The 5,625-nt window shown below is 38.1% G+C and overlaps 1 pseudogene; it reads right to left on the minus strand.

The window, feature by feature from the left end:
- Positions 1 to 2,947: 2,947 nt before the first annotated feature.
- Positions 2,948 to 3,860, minus strand: LOC108537923 (60S ribosomal protein L5 pseudogene; annotated as a pseudogene).
- Positions 3,861 to 5,625: the final 1,765 nt, after the last annotated feature.

The following is a 5,625-nucleotide window of genomic DNA, read 5'->3' on the forward strand; positions in this document are numbered from 1 at the left end:
AAAAAAAAAAAAAAAAAAAAAAAAGAAATCTTCAGATAGCTTCCCATAGCAGCTGGACTAATTTACATTCTCACTTAACAGTGTATAAGTGTTCCCTATTCTTTACAGCCTTGTCAGCATCTGTTGTTTTTTAACCTTTTAATAATGGCCATTTTGACTGCTGTGAGATGGTATCTCATGGTTGTTTCAATTTGGGTTTCTCTGACAATTAGTTATGTTGAGCATTTTTAAAATATGTTTTTAGCTGCTTGTTTGTCTTCTTTTGAGAAGTGTCTGTTCATGCCCTTTGCCCTTTTTTTTTTTTTTTTTTTTTTTTTTTAATTTTGTTTTTTCCTTTTTTTTTTTTTTTTTTTTTTTTTTTTTTTTTTGAGATGGAGTCTTGCTCTGTTACCCAGGCTGGAGTGCAGTGGTGCGATCTCGGCTCACTGCAAGCTGCACCTCCCAGGTTGATGCCATTCTCCTTCCTCAGCCTCCCGAGTAGCTGGGACTACAGGTGCCCACCACCATGCCCGGCTAATTTTTTGTATTTTTAGTAGAAATGGGGCTTCCTCGTGTTAGCCAGGATGCTCTCCATCTCCTGACCTCGTGATCTGCCTGCCTCCGCCTCCCGAAGTCCTGGGATTACAGGCGTGAGCCACAGCACCTGGATCTACCCATTTTTTTTAATGGGGTTATTTGTTTTTTACTTGTTGATTTGTTTAAGTTCCTTATAGATCCTGGATATTAGGCCTTTGTCAGGTGCATAGTTCGCAGGTATCTTCTCACATTCTGTAGGTTGTCTGTTTGCTCTGTTGATAGTTTCTTTTGCTATGCAGGAGCTCTTTAGTTTAATTAGGTCCCACTCACCTGTTTTCATTTTTGTTGCAGTGCTTTTGGGGACTTAGCCAAAAATTCTTTTCCCAGCCAATGCTGAGAATAGTATTTCCTAGTTTGCCTTCTGGGATTTTCATAGTTTGAGGTCTTCCATTCAAATCTTTAATTTATTTTGGTTAATGTTTTTATATGGTGAAAGGTAGGGGTCCAGTTTTGATTTTCTGCTATCCAGTTATTCCAGCACTATTTATTGAATAAGGAGTCCTTTCCCCCATTGCTCATTTTGTCAACCTTGTCGAAGATCAAATAGGTATATGACTTTATTTCCGAGTTTTTATTCTGTCCCATTGGTCTATGTGTCTGTTTTTCTAGCAGTACCAAGCTCTTTTAGTTACTGTGGCTTTATAGTATAGTTTGAAGTCAGTAATGTGATGACTCCAGCTTTGTTCTTTTTGCTTAGGATTGTTTTGGCCATTTAGGCTCTTTTTTGATTCCACATGAATTTTGGAGTAGTTTCTAATTCTGTGAAGAATGATGTTGGTAGTTTGATAAAAATAGCATAAATCTGTTTGTTGCTTTGGGCAGTATGGCCATTTTTTTGATATTTATTCTTCCAATACATGGGCATGGAATGTTTTTCCATTTATTTGTGTTATCTCTGATTTATTTCAACAGTGTTTTGTAGTTCTTTTTGTAAAGATCTTTCATGTCCTTGGTTAGCTGTATTCCTAGGTATTTCGTTTTCTTTGTGGCAATCTTACAAGAATTTTATTTAAAGAATTTAAAAGACCTTTAGCAATAGGTGGACTTTTAAAATTTAATGTTATCTCTTATCAAATGTAACTTTTAATTACCAAATATTCCATGTTAATTGGTTGTTATAGGTAACAGTATTTAAATTAGTGTTTAAAATTTTCAAAGTTGTGTTAAATCTTCCTCTTTTCCTCACCCTCTTCCTTATCATAATTTCCAGAGAGCTACGAATGCATCCCTTACATCTCAATGGCCTCCTCCTCCTTCTTTTCATTCTTAAAAGAACCTCAATAGCTTGTCTTTTTTGTTCATCTGGTCAAATGAACATTTAATAAATCAATGACTTATCTAAGACAATGCATTAAAAAAGACTTATGTTATACTTTGAAACAACTGGAAAGCTAGTTCGTGCCTATGTAGAAGCACAGCTAAGTCTATGAACATCCTCTAAACCTCAGCACTGATGATAATCAGAATAAATGAAAGGCCAAGACAAAGAGGGCTTAGCCTAGGAAAACATTAGTGTGGCGATGCTTGGGCTTTAATGAATAAGCCGTGAAATTTAAATAGGAAAGGACATTAGCCAGAGTATTTTCAGAATGTAGGAAGTAATCAGGGAATATTTTCTCATATTGAGAATTAGAACTAAGTTTGAATAGACTGTGACTAGTTGGACATCATCCTTCTCAACCTTTTTTTATTTGTTAATTCTTGCTCATCCTTCAAAACTCAATTCAGTCCATCTGACCTACTGAATTCTTTATTTAATCCTTGATATTGACTTTATGCACACTTGTTGGGCTTCCTAGGCTCCCTCCATAGACTTTTCTCCTGTAATTTATCATATTACATGGTTATCACCGTACCTGATTGAATGTCTATGTATTCCATGGTTTTTAAGGCTACAGCCAATGTATTATTCACACATGATAATTCAACTTTACTGATTTGAACAGCTTTGTATGCCATGGAGATAATTTGAACTTAGCTTGAGAATCAAAGGGAGTCATTGTAAATTTTTGAGCCGAAAAGCAATGATTACCGGAGTATTTTTTGAATATTCATTTTTTAAGTAGTGGACAGTCAGATTATGAAAGAAAGATAGTAGAATCGGGAAGTCAAGAAAAGAAGCTAACACAATAATAACACATAGATGTTATTGTTGTTGTTTTGTTTTAATTTCATTTAGTTCTGCTCTGATCTTAGTTATTTCCTTTCTCCTGCTGGATTTGGATTTGGTTTGTTCTTGTTTCTCTAGTTCCTTGAGGTGTGACCTTAGATTGTCTGTTCTCTTTCGGACTTTTTTTTTTTTTAGTTGCTGTCCATAAGTTTACTATTTTATTGTCTTTATCTGAAAAATCCTCATAGAAAATTGTTTGATTTAGCTCTTGGCAGCCTGCTCCTGGGCTCTGAGGAAGCTTGCCTTCTTTTGAGCTACCCGATCTTTCTTCTGAGCAAGGGACATTTTGGGACGGTTCTACCTCTTCTTTTTAACTTCTCTCTTGGGCTTCTTTTCATAGACGGAATTCTCTCTTATAGCAGCCTGAGCTTTCTTCTACATCTTCTCCATGTCTGGAGTTATGCTGCTATTTATGTATTGAGAGAACTGTTTCTTGTAAGCATCTTCATCTTCTTCCATTAAGCAGCGCATGTACTACAACATTCTGGCCCATGATGTGCTTTCAGTGTACTTCTGCATTAAATTCCTTGCTTTCAGAATCATAACCAGGGAATCATTTGGTACTGTGAGGGACAGACAAGCCTCTATCCACAGCTCCCTTCAGAGCACCAAAAACTTTATTGCCAGTGGTAGTTCTGGCAAGGCCTGCATCCAAATAGCAGGTAAAGGCATGTGGTTGACCATCAATTCTTTCCAAATTTTATTCATTGCCAGTCACCTCAACTGGGCCTTCAGAGATCTTGTCCATGCCAAACCTATTGAGAAGCCTGTGGGCAAGCAGCAGCCCAGCACAATATGCTGCAGCATAATTTGTCAGGCCAATCTTCATACCATATTTTGGCATATTTCAGCATATTTCATGCGCATATGCTGCGCAGACTATCATATCCCCCTCTGTATGGGCATAAGCAATCTGACAAATGATATCTCTGTTTGTTACATGAACTATCATCCTGTATTTGGGTGTGTTGTATTTATTTTTATCCTGTACTACCAAGCATTTCTGAGCATAATAATAAGTTTTACCCTCTCGTCGTCTTCAAAATTTCACTTGGTATCTCTTAAAGTAGGCCTTATACTTAACAACTTTAACAAACCCCATCCTGTGGAACAGAGACCTGTGTCTGCAGCTCGACAGAGACCTACGGGCCCAGCAGCACTAGGCGGGGAAAAGTCTCTTTAGGACTTTTCGATGTAGGTGTTTAGGGCTGTAAACTTTCCTCTTAGCACCACCTTTGCTGTATGCCAGAGACTTTGATAGGTTGTGTTGTTATTGTAATTCAGTTCAAATAATTTTTTAATTTTCATCTTGATTTCACTTTTGACCCAATGATCATTCAGGAGCAGGTTATTTAATTTCCGTGTATTTGCATGGTTTTCAAGGTTCCTTTTGGAGTTGACTTCCAGTTTTATTCCACTATGGTCTGAGAGAGTGCTTGATATAATTTCAATTTTCTTAAATTTATTAAGGCTCGTTTTATGGCCTATCATATGGTCTATCTTGGAGAAAGTTCTGTGCACTGTTGAATAGAATGGGTATACTGCGCTTGTTGGATGATATGTTCTGTATATATCTGTTAAGTCCATTTGTTCCAAGGTACAATTTAAACCCATTGTTTCTTTATTGACTTTCTGTCTTGGTGACCTGTCTAGTGCTGTCAGCGGAGTATTGAAGTCCCCACTATTATTGTGTTGCTGTCTACCTCATTGCTTAGGTCTGTTAGTAATTGTTGATTAAATTTGAGAACTCCAGTGTTAGGTGCATACATGTTTAGGATTGTGATATTTTCCTGTTGAGCAAGGCCTTTTGCCATTATATAATGTCCTTCTTTGTCTCTTTTAACCACTGTTGCTTTAAAGTTTGTTTTGTCTGATATAAAAATGGCTACTCCTGCTCACTTTTGGTGTCCATTTGCATGAAATGCCTTTTTCCACACCTTTACTTTAAGTTTATGTGAGTCCTTATGTGTTAGGTGAGTCTCCTGAAGGCAGCAGATGGTTGGTGAGTTCTTATCCATTCTGCAGTTCTGTATCTTTTAAGTGGAGCATTTATGCCATTTACATTCAATATTGGTATTGAAATGTGAGGTAGCATTTCATTAATCATGCTCTTTGCTGCCTGTGTACTTTGTTTTATTTTGTTTGTTTTTTGCTTTTGCTTTTACCTTGTATTTTGTTTTAAAGCCCCTGTATGATTTACGCTTTAATGGATAAATCATACAGCTAAAGGATTGTAAATGCACCAGTCGGCACTCTGTAAAAACACAAAAATCAGCACTCTGTGTGTAGCTAAAGAATTGTAAATGCACCAATCAGCACTCTGTAAAATGGACCAATCAGTGCTCTGTAAAATGGACCAATCAGCAGGACATGGGTGGGGCCAAATAAGGGAATAAAGTCTGGTCACCTGAGCCAGCAGCAACAACGGTACCTCGGGTCCCCTTCGAGGGCTGTGGAAGCTTTGTTCTTTCACTCTTCACAATAAATCTTGCCGCTACTCTTTGGGTCCGCACCACCTTTAAGAGCTGTAACACTCCTCATGAAGGTCCGCGGCTTCATTCTTGAAGTCACGGAGACCACGAAGGAAGAACCGCCAAACACATCCAAAGGAACAAACTCCGGACACACCATCTTTAAGAGCTGTAACACTCACAGCGAAGGTCTGTGGCTTCATTCTTGCAGTCAGCGAGATCAAGAACCCACCAGAAGGAACCAACTCCGGACAAATATAGGTCTCTCAGCCGTGGATACCAGCACCTGTTCTGGTGGAGGTGGTGGAGGGTGCAATGAACTCTGCCAGGGTCCTTAGCTTTGGTAGTTTAATGCTCTATTTTTGTGCTGGTTGGCCTCCTGCCAGGAGGTGACACTTTCCAGAATGC

This window comes from Rhinopithecus bieti, unplaced genomic scaffold, assembly GCF_001698545.2.
Source record: "Rhinopithecus bieti isolate Rb0 unplaced genomic scaffold, ASM169854v2 scaffold_14700, whole genome shotgun sequence".
NCBI lineage: Eukaryota > Metazoa > Chordata > Mammalia > Primates > Cercopithecidae > Rhinopithecus > Rhinopithecus bieti.